We start from the raw sequence: 12,001 nt of genomic DNA on the forward strand, positions 1-12,001 counted from the left end.
TTGAGGATGAGATTTTAAATTCTGGGTATGTTAAATATTTCCACAGTCCTACTGCGACTTTTACAGCTATCGATCTTTCTCTTGTACATCTAATTCTTTCCTTGATTTTAATTGGCGGGTCCTACCGGATTTACACGGTAGTGACCACTTTCCGATTTTATTGCAATCTGTGAACTCTGAGCCACAGTCCCGGCCCCCACGCTGGGTTTTAGACAAGGCAGATTGGCCTCGATTCACAGACCTTAGCTCTTTTATCCGTCCGCTGGCTGACTTTTCTACTTGTGCTGAGGCTGTTGATTATTTTACTGATTTTTTATTTCTTTAGCTTCAGACAATCCCTAGGACGTCAGGTCGCTTTACTAAGCGTCCCGTTCCTTGGTGGAACGCAGCATGCACAAAGCTGTGAAAGAGAAACGGGCAGCTTTCTCTCGTCTCCGGCGACATCGTGGGGACCCGCAGTGCCTGGAAGCTTTTCGGCGCTGCCGAGCTCGGGCCCGCCGCGTTTTGAAAGAGGCACAAAGAGCCTCTTGGAAAGCTTATGTCTCTTCCATTAATGCCCGCACCCTCTTACGGATGTCTTTAACAAAGTCCGCCGAATTGCTGGGAAGTATTCTGCTCCTTCCCCACCAGTTTTGTTGTCTGCTGGGCGAACGGTGGCAGACCCTAGGACTGTCGCCGACCTCTTCGCGGAGCACTTTGCCAGTGTTTCCCGGAGGCATCCTGCAGCCCCGGGCGCACGTCACCGCCAGAGAATGGAATCTCTCGGCATAAATTTTTCTTCCGCTGGAGGGGAGTCTTATAATGTCCCTTTCTCTGCTTCCGAGTTGCGGACTGCTTTGTCCCAGTGTCACGACTCTTCTCCTGGCCCAGATGATATTCCTTATGCCTTCTTGCGCCACATGTCTGACAGTGCTTTTAACTTTTTATTAAATCTTTATAATATGATTTGGCATACCGGTGACTTTCCATCTTCTTGGGCTGTGGCAGTGGTTCTCCCATTTCCGAAGCCTGGGAAAGATAATCTTCAGGCTACGAACTACCGTCTTATATCTTTGACGTCCTGCATTTGTAAAGTGTTAGAAAAGATGGTAAATGTAAGACTCATGTGGTACTTGGAGAGGGGAAGTACTTGTCATCGGTACAGTACGGCTTCCGAAAGATGAGGTCTACTACTGATGCTCTTTTATCCCTAGAGTCTTCCATTTGTGAGGCCTTCGCTAATCACCACCATCAAGTAACAGTCTTTTTGACCTGGAGAAGGCCTACGACACGGCTTGGTGTCATGGCATTTTACAGTCTTTGTTTAATTTTGGCCTTCGTGGCCACCTTCCTATTTTTATCCAGCAGTTTTTATCCAGACGTCTTTTACGGGTTCGAGTTGGGAGTGTTCTCTCCGATGCTACTGCTCTAAATGATGGTGTCCCACAGGAAGTATTCTTAGTGTTACATTATTCGCAGTTGCCATAAATGGTGTTATAGATACTCTACCAGATGGCATTCACAGCTCTTTATATGTTGATGATTTATGTATTTCTTTGCTGCTGCTAGGATGTCACTGATTGAGCGCAAGCTCCAACTGGCGATCAATAGGGTGTCCAGTTGGGCCAACATGAACGGTTTTCGATTCTCCACCTCGAAGACCGTAGCCATGCATTTTGTCGCAACCGTGGTGTCCATCCAGACCCTGATTTATACCTCGCCAATAGACGCCTCTCATGCGTGGAGGCGACTCGATATCTTGGCCTTTATTTGACAACCGTCTCACCTGGGTTCCCCATTTCCGTTCTCTTAAGGCGTCTTGTCGGCAGGCATTATCCCTTCTTCGGGTTTTAAGTCACACCTCTTGGGGTGCGGACAGGGACACGTTGCTGCTGCTTCACCGTACACTCATACTTCCCAAGCTGGAATACGGCTGTGAGATCTACTCATCCGCAACGGATGCACGACTACGCACGCTTGACCCCGTGCATCATGCTGGGGTCCGCTTGGCTACGGGTGCATTTCGGACATCTCCAATACCTAGCCTTCTAGTGGATGCTGGTTTCTGGCCGCTCGACCTCCGGCGCCAGTCTTCGATGCTCCGGTGTTGGTTTCGCACCCACCGTCTTCCTGATTCTGTCCCTTGTCTGTCAATGTTGCGGGACTCGCGTTCGCAGGCGTATGTCACTCGACCGAGTCTCCTAAACCTTTTGGCCTTCGAGTGGCAAATCTCATGATGGTTATCTATCGACCCCACTCCTGTGTACTCTTTCCGGCTCCCACGAGTTGGTTATTGGCAGCTTCCTGTTATCTCATTATGCCCTCCTGCCATGGATGGCAAGAAGGATTTTCTGCCAGCTCTGTCCCACACACGGTTTTAGAACACTTTTTATGCATTCTGATGATATCCCTGTTTTTACTGATGGTTCCAAATCCGACGCAGGCGTTGGGTTTAGTGTGGTTTTCCCCTCTTTTTATCGGTCTGGCAGCCTTCCTTCAGTGGCATCCGTCTTTACTGCGGAGCTGTCTGCCATAGTCCTAGCTTTACAGATAATTTTTACTCTCCCGGTTTCGTCTTTTACAATTTTTAGTGACTGTCGCAGTGCTCTTACTTCTCTCTCTTGCACTATATCCTTTAACCCTTTGGTTTTATCAGCCCTGGAGTGGCTATATTTCTTACCAGAAGAGGATATCGTGTTGGGTTCTGTTGGGTCCCTGGTCACGTTGGTGTTCCAGGGAATGAACACGCAGACCGCCTCGCTAAAGAGGCAGCAAGTCGCGCTCCATCTCCTTCCCCCTGTTCCGTTTCGAGATGTATTTCATGTAATTCGTGTGGCGGTTGCATCAATTTGGCAGAGGAGATGGCTAACAGGGGTCGCAACCTCGAAAATGGGAGAGATCACTACTTCCACACTCCCTCAGTGGACATACACCCATGTCCGGGATCGCCGTGCACAGACTTTATTGGCGCGACTTCGTATAGATCACACGTACCTTACACAGAGGTACCTCCTGATCAGGGACCCTCAACCTTACTGTGATGACTGCCTGGTGCCGCTTACCGTGCGGCACCTGTTGGTAGAGTGCCCTAGTTTGATCGAGTTACGAGACCGCTACCTCTACCGCTGTCGCGGTAGAGATAGCGGTGTCTATTATGTCTCAAAGGTCCGTGAACCAGAATGCCTGACCGAAGGCCATGACGTTTTTAGATTTTTGGGAGAAGCTGGCCTTACCCCAAAGCTGTGAATTTTATTTTATTTTATTATATGTATTTTAATGTTTTATGTATTTCATAGTAGTCTTTTGTTTTTAGTTACTATTAATTTTATCGTTTTTACTTGCTTTTACTTATTTTATCATTTCTTTTTTATTTCTTTTAAGCCCTTTTTGTTTTAATTGAATATTTTGATGTGGCGCCATATGACCTCCGCTGGTGCGACGCCTACATCTAATTCCCCCCCCCCCCTTCTTCATGAAGGATACCAAGTCCTTATTACTATCACTACCACCACCACTATTACTATTATTTCTACTGCTACTACTACTACTACTACTACTACTACTACTACTGCTGCTGCTGCTGCTACTGTTACCATAACCACCACCAACGAGTATAAATTCCATGAGAGGAAAGCTCACTAGTGTTCAAGAGTAACTGAGGCGTGCGCCTTGTTGTTGCCAGTTAGCTTATTTCACACCAACGCCACCTATAACCGTAAGCATACAACTCTCAAACCGCGTGCTTTGAAACTCGTCTCAGTGCTACCACTGCCTGGTTGTGGTATTTCATATCATATGGTTATCTGAACTATTGATTGTTACTGATTGATGACACGCTCACCACATATATTGACTTCCAACTCTGCTTAATTAGGTACCGCTACTCCTATTAACTCTTCTTTCTGCTATTAGAGGTTACTGTAGGCATGTATATATTAGATATTTAACAAATAGTTGGACAAAAAATAACCAGCAAGACTATGAGGGAATAATAAATTCTTAGCTGCATATAATAGTCTATAGAGATCCTAATCTCACTTTATAAACAATTGCTCATTGTTCCAAGTAAAGAAAATGTTCACTTCATACAAGGGCTTATAACATCAGTAAAGAAATAAAAATATCTAATATACACATGGCCAAAGGTACATACACAGTATAAGTGTATGTATCTTTCTTTTATGTGTTGAATCAAGACATAATAATGGAAGCAAAAAAAAACCAATGGTTTATTTTTGTTTTTATTTCATGTTTAGTATCTAAATATGATATTCAAACAATAATGAATACTTAAATGTAATAATCATGCTGTGTCTCATCATAATTGTTGTTATCATTGTTCTTAAAATGTTGAAGACAAAACTATGTCAGGGTACTCCAGTCTCAATCCTAATGATGAAAACTGTAAGGGAAACTGTGTCTTACATGATAAAGGTCTTAACCTGAGGAAAGACACAAACAAAAAAAAGGCTCTGAGAAAATAATAACAAGGTGGGAGGGCCACCTGAAATGTGTCTTAACCCTTCTCTTCCAAAGGATTTACTTTGAAAAAAATAAGACATGTAGAGTTAAAAGTATATATATATATATATATATATATATATATATATATATATATATATATATATATATATATATATATATATATATATATATATATATATATATATATATATATATATATATATATATATATATATATATATATATATATATATATATATATATATATATATATATATATATATATATATATATATATATATATATATATATATATATATATATATATATATATATATACATGTGTGTGTGTGTGTGTGTGTGTGTGTGTGTGTGTGTGTGTGTGTGTGTGTGTGTGTGTGTGTGTGTGTGTGTGTGTGTGTGTGTGTGTTTGACACGAGTCACACACTTTTCATTTCAAACTAGACCAAATGTCATGAACTGAAGATAATTGATAACATTAATAATGAAATAAAAGTAAAGTATGAATAAATACCTGTTCAATAAAATTAAGTTCCTTAGTTAAGCATCTCTTTAGTTCTGCATTTTCTTTTTTTAATGAGTGCAGTTAAACCCAATGGAAATTAACATTCATCAAAAATATAGGCAGAGTGTGTGTGTGCAACACCTAAGCTTACCTTTGTGTTTGCTACTTCCTTTCTGCATGTTATTAATTACCTATACACTCAAACACTCAACCATACAGGTGAAAGCACTACGTAAAAAGAAAAGTATTTTTCTTTTTTTCTAATCTTTCACCAGTCTCATAATAATTTTGTTTACCTCATCTGATAAAACTGCTGATCACTAGCAATTGGAACACCCACTATAGCTGGCAAAAAATAATCAATAACTTGATAAAAAAAAATTTTATATCTATCCATTTTTTGGCGGGTGAAAGAAGATAGTTTATAAGGCAATACTGTGAATTTCCCTCTAAACGTGACACCTTTCCCTCCTCGGAGTCGTTCTTTCCCATTTTGCTCACATGAACAATGAGATACTGGTACACACCTCACACAACAAATAACGGATTTAAGTTTATTTTTTATATCACTTTGCAGAATAGTACAGTACCTCTGTTTCTCCTTTGGTAAATGATGGAGTGATAGGTGTGGATGTGTGCCTTTGTTTGAGTGGCACAGGATACACGTCGGCCCTCGTGAAATCTTCATTTCTTATAATTGCTGCAATATGTTGTAAAGGACTTGAAAGGGATGTTGTTGTTGTTGTTGTTGTTGTTGTCATGGCCGCGAAGATCTTTAGATCCTTATGAGCCCTAAAGTAGTCCTGTGTGGATATCACAGGCGCGATAGCTGGCCGGTCTTCCTCAAATAGGCACAGGTAAGGCGAAGGACAGCAGATTGCCGGGAGGGATGGACATCTGAGGCCGCCAGGAGGGTAAGCAGGTCGAGTGTTGTGATGCCCAGGGCAGAGAGCCAAGAACGTAATGCAGTGCGGTGGGAGTGGAAGCGTGGGCAGGACCTGTGACCTGACGCCGAGGAGGTAAGACGTGGTGTGTTTTGCTCCCGATTTTCTTGTTGATTTCGTTCTTTGTTGTTTTAGCAGGATGTACGAGAACGACTGTAAGGTATGCAAAAGTGAGGTGAACAATAGGAGTAACTCCATCGCGTGTGAATGTTGTGGAGATTGGTACCACACGCGATGTGTGGGCCTTAAGGAAGCCAGCCAGAAGGTACTGAGGAACGACTTCCTAATAGGCCTATGCCCTGAGTGCCTAGACACTACCAGGGCATGGTGGGAGGAGAAACGGGTAGCAAAGGAAGAAGGAGGCATGGATGGAACAGGGGGAGGGCCCTGACCCTAGTAGTCAAGGAGATGTGGAGGTGGAGGGGGGGGCGCCACAGGTGCAGTGACCCCACAGGAGTCCGACCACTCCTACAGCAACAAGGCTGTAACGGACTCCCTGGTAACCGAGGGAAGGGGCAGTGAAGAGGTGATGGTGGAAAAGGACAGCAGTCTGGAGGAGGCAGGTAAGGAGCCAAAGGTACAGGAGGAGGCCAAGGGAGGGGCTAGGAGTAGGAGTGCACTAGATACCCCCAGCCAGACACGGGCCAACAGCAGAGGTACCCAGGAGGCCAATAGTAAGAGAGGGAAGGAGGACCAGGGCAGTGTTGGGAGTAGAGGCAGGAGTGGCAGAGGTAAGGGCCATAGTGAGTCGGCATGGATGGGCATAGGTCGGCAATCCTGGCGACATATCCAGGATGGCAAGCGGCTATGGCTGAAGACAGGGAGCAAAGTTAGGAGGATGTGGCTGTTTGGAGATAGCCTGATGAGAGGAGTAGAAAAGAGATATACTCCCTGTCGAAAGGTGGGTATAGAGTGATGGACAAAAGCAGACCAGGGGCCAATATTCGGGGTATCCGTGAGGCGGTGATGAGCTCCCTTCACCAGATGGAGCCTGAAGACCTGGTGGTGGTAGAGGGAGGAGGAAACGGGCTGGAGGATATAGGAGGACGAGAGACAGTGAGAGTGATGGAGGAGATAGTCAGAGTGGTGGAGCGTAAAACACACAGGAGGCCCCTGGTGATGTGTATCCCTAAGAGGAGGGACAAGGAGGGTCAGGTCTTTGGCCGGGAGAGGAGATGGGTGAATGGAAAGGTAGTAGAAAGACTGGAAGACTGGAAATGTGATGGGATGCAGCTGTGGGAGAGGATGGACTGGAGGCAGGTGTGGACACAGGATGGCGTACACATGTCCACTATTGGAAAGGTGTGGGTGGCCTGGAACTTGGTGGAGTGGGCTCAGCGTTGGGAGGAAGGCAGCAGGAATAGGACAGAATCCAGAGAGAAGGGGCAGGTGTTTGTATGAGAGAGGAGGACAGAAGCGTGAAAGAGAGCAGGTTACCGAGAGAAAGGGAACCTGCGGGAGGAGAGTGTAAATGTAAAAGGAAGAGGAGGTACCCACAGGGCGTCAGGATGCATGAGGATTGGGTGTGTGAATGTGAGAGGATGGGGCACTGGCAAGTTTGAGGATTTATGCAAGGAGCTGAATGAATGGAGCTTGGATGTGGTAGGTATCACGGAGACTCACCTGCGGGACGTGGTGCATATGGAAGGAAATGAGTTTGTCATGATAGGGAAAGGGCGTAGAAAACAGGATAAGTTAGGAGGAGGCGTAGCCTTGCTCCACAAAAAGGTGAGGAACCTGAGAGTGGAAGAGCTGGACATAGGAGACAGTGCTGAGAGTGAGGACGTGCTAGCTGTTCGAGTGGAGTGCAGGAGTGAAAGTGGCAGAGCTGAGAGGATAGTCGTAGTGGTAGTGTATATGACAGTGGAAGGCGACAGAGCAGTTAGGAGAATGGCAGAAAATATAGTGTTTTGAAAAAGATTGCAAGAGAGTATGCTGGAGAGAGAGTGATTGTTATGGGAGACATGAATGCCCACATAGGTATGTTAGGTGAACAAATGAACAGGAATGGTGAGATGCTGGATGAGCTTGTGAATGAGGTGAGTTTGGAGAATCTCAATGAGACCCTGGCTGAAGGACGAGTGACTTGGAGTGCGAGGAACCAGGAGTCTGCGATTGACTACATGCTAGTGAATGGGAGAATGCGTGAAGTTGTTGACCGCATGTGGATTGATGAAGATGGGATGATTGACATAGTCTCAGACCATAACATGCTGGTGTTAGAGTGCAAGTTGAATGGAAGAGATGGAACAAATGCCAAGGCCAAGAGGAAAAAGTGGAGATTGAGAGATGTAGGATGGGAGAATTTCCAGGTGGACTTGAGTGAGAGGAGCTGGGAGGATGAAAGTCTAAGCGACGTGGATGAACTGAATGATAGATTTGTAGAAAATGTGAGAAATGCAGCAGTAAGCCAGATAGGGTATGCAAGAACAAGTGCCAGAAAGCATGCATGTAGGCCGTGGTGGAATAATGAGATCAGGGATGCTAGGAAGGAAAGAAAGAGACTGAATAGGATGTGCAGACAGTTAAGAAAGAGGAGACATGAGAGTGAGGAAGCTGAAAGGGAGTACCTGAATGCATGGGCAGCGTATGTGAGTCAGCAGCGAATGACGAAGCGAAAGATAATGAATGCTAAAGTTACAAGTGAGAGAAGTGTGATTCAGTCCCTTAGAGAGAAAGGTATGGAAGGTGGGCGAGAATGGTATAGATTCCTGAGGGGTGAGGGGATGCCTAACAGTGAGAATGTGGAGAGCCTGAAGGTGAATGGGGCAGTGGTGACTGATAAGGAAGAAATGAGAAGGGCAATAAAAGAGTTTTGGGAAGAGATTGGAGGTGTAAGTGAGGTCTTTGATGTGGATGAAGGACATGTGTCACTGGAGAGAAAGGATGCAGATGAGTTGAATGAAAGGATCAGCAGGGAGGAGGTGGAGAAATGTGTGAAGAAGCAGAAGAATGGGAAGGCAGCAGGGCCGGATGAGATACCGTATGAAATGTACAAAAATGGAGAAGTAGTGATTGATAGGATGACTGAGTTGTTCAACCAGGTGTGGGAGGAGGAGAGAGTGCCGAGAATGTGGAATGAATGCAGGGTGACCTTGTTGCATAAGGGAGGATATAAGAGTAAGAATGAGTTGAGGAACTACAGGCCGATTGCGTTAGTTAACACAGTAGGCAAAGTGTTCAGTGCGGTGTTGAATGAGAGATTGTGCAAATGGATTGAGAGAGTTGGAGTGTTAGGCGAAGAGCAAAATGGATTCCGAGTGGACAGGAGAGCAGAAGACAATCTGTTTGTGGTGAATGAATTGATTGAGAGAAAGAAAAGGGATGGTAGCAAACTATACTTAGGTTTCCTAGACATAGAGAAAGCATATGATAGGGTAAACAGAGAAATGCTAGGTAGGGTGTTAGAAAAGATTGGGTTAAGTGCAAAGATAGTTAACATAGTGAGAAGTATGTATGTGGATACAAGAGCTAAGTATAAACTAGGGATATAGAGACAGACTGGGTGAAGAGTGAAAGAGGAGTTAGGCAGGGTTGCATATTATCACCAACCCTCTTTAGCTTATATACAGAAGAATTGGCTGCTAGAATGAGGAGAATGAATGCAGGTGTAAATGTGGAAAATGATAAGATAGGTGTGCTCTTGTATGCAGATGATGTAGTCATGAGTGAGTCGGCAGAAGAGCTACAGAGTATGCTTGATGTAGTAGATGGGTATGGAAGAGATTTTGGAGTGAGATTTAGTAGTGAAAAGAGTAAGGTAATGGTTGTGAATAGGTCAGAGGTTGAGAGGAACCATGTGTGGAGATTAGGAGTGAATGAGGTGCAGCAGACAGATGAATATAAGTATCTGGGGATGTGGATGAGTCCGGATGGCTGTGTAAAGATTAAGAATGAGAAGATAAGTATGGCAAATCAGTGGGTAGGTCGTCTAGGAAGTGCAGCAAGGATGAGGGCGAGATGTGGTCTCATTTATACAATTGAGCAGCTGCAGCCTGCCCTCTAAAGACAACTTCTACTACTTCCTACACTACACTACAACACCTTACACTTTTACACTCTCTTCAAATCAAAATTTAATAATGGCTTCACCACGCCCTGCCTCGGAGTCCCCCTCTGGGGAGGGGACCATAAATGTCCCCAGGTCGGACTGCCCCTCTGCTGTCGACCTTGGGTGTCTTGACACTTCATCTAATACTTTCACTATCAATTTCTGCAACATTCGTGGCCTTCGTTCTAATTTTCAATCTGTGGAACACCACCTCTCCTCTACTAAACCTCATCTTCTCTTCCTAACCGAAACACAGTTGTCTGTGACTACTGACAGCAGCCCTTTTCTGTTCCCTCCTACTTGCTCTATCCTCATTTTCAATCCAAAGCTGGATGTTGCGCATACGTGCGTAACGACACCACTTGCTCTCGTGCCCACAATCTTGAATCTTCAGAATTTTCTACCATCTGGCTAAGACTTCAATGTCACTCTCTAACTAAATTCATCTGTGCTGTATACCTCTCACCTAATTCCTCTGACTATGTAAAATTCTTTGACTATTTGACTTCCAAGGTGGAGCACATCTTATCTCACTTTCCTTTGCTGAGATCTCCATTTTAGGGATTTCAATGTTCACCACCAGCTTTGGCTTTCATCTTCTTTCACTGACCAACCTGGTGAACAAACCTTCAACTTTGCTATCCTTCATGACCTAGAGCAGCTAGTGCAGTTCCCTACCCGTATTCCTGACCGCCTTGGAGACACGCCCAACATTCTTGATCTTTTCCTAACCTCCAACCCTTCTGCTTACTCTGTTAAACTTTCCTCTCCGTTGGGCTCCTCCGACCACAATCTAATTTCCGTTACCTGTTCTATCACTCCAGTGCAGCCTCAGGACCCGCCTAAGCGGAGGTGCTTCTGGCATTTTAACTCTGCTAAGTGGGAGGAACTAAGGCAGTACTATTCTGATTTCCTTGGGATGATTATTGTTTTCATGTCAGAGATCCTTCTCTTTGTGCCGAGCGCATAACAGAGGTGATTATCTCTGGCATGGAGCTATACATTCCTCATACTTTCTCTAACCCTAAAGCTAAAAAGCCTTGGTTTAACTCTGCTTGTTCTCGTGCTGTCAATGATAGAGAGGCGGCTCACAAACGGTTCCGTAGCCATCCAACTGCTGAAACTCATGCCCTATATATTTCTGCCCGTAATCATGCCAAATCTATTCTCCAACTTACTAAAACTCTTTCATCAATAGAAAATGTCAAAGTCTTTCCAATTCTAACTCCTCTCGAGATTTCTGGCATCTAGCCAATAATATCTCTAACAACTTTACTTCTTCGTCTTTCCCTCCTTTACTTCATCCAGATGGCTCTACAGCTGTCTCTTCTTTTCTAAAGCTGAACTCTTCGCTCAAACCTTTGCTACCAACTCAACTTTGGATGATTCTGGGCATATTCCTCCTACTCCTCCACCCTCTGACTACTTCATCCCTAAAATTAAAATTCTTTATAAAGACGTTTTCCTGGCCCTCTCTGGCCTTGATTCTCGGAAGGCTTACGGTCCGGATGGAGTCCCTCCTGTTGTTCTCAAAACTGTGCTTCCGAACTCGCTCACTGCCTGGTCAAACTCTTTCATCTGTGTCTCTACTTCTATTTATCCTTCTTGCTGGAAGTTTGCTCACATTCAACCTGTCCCTAAAAAGGTGACCACTCCAATCCTTCTAACTACCGCCCTATAGCTTTGATTTCCTGCCTTTCTAAAGCCTTTGAGTCTATCCTTAATAGGAAGATAATGAGGCATCTATCAGCTCACAACCTTCTCTCTGATTGCCAGTATGGTTTCCGTAAAGGCAGATCTACTGGTGATCTTCTTACTTTCCTAACTGAATCTTGGTCATCCTCTTTAGGGACTTCGGTGAAACCTTTGCTGTCGGCCTTGACATATCGAAAGCCTTCGATAGAGTCTGGCACAAATCTTTAATTTCTAAACTACCCTCCTACGGATTCTATCCTTCTCTCTGTACCTTCATCTCCAGTTTCCTTTCCGATCGTTCTATTGCTGCTGTAGTAGACGGTCACTGTTCTTCCCTAAAAC

Source organism: Portunus trituberculatus, unplaced genomic scaffold, assembly GCF_017591435.1.
Source record: "Portunus trituberculatus isolate SZX2019 unplaced genomic scaffold, ASM1759143v1 PGA_scaffold_205__4_contigs__length_1045770, whole genome shotgun sequence".
In the NCBI taxonomy this organism is placed as follows: Eukaryota; Metazoa; Arthropoda; class Malacostraca; order Decapoda; family Portunidae; genus Portunus; species Portunus trituberculatus.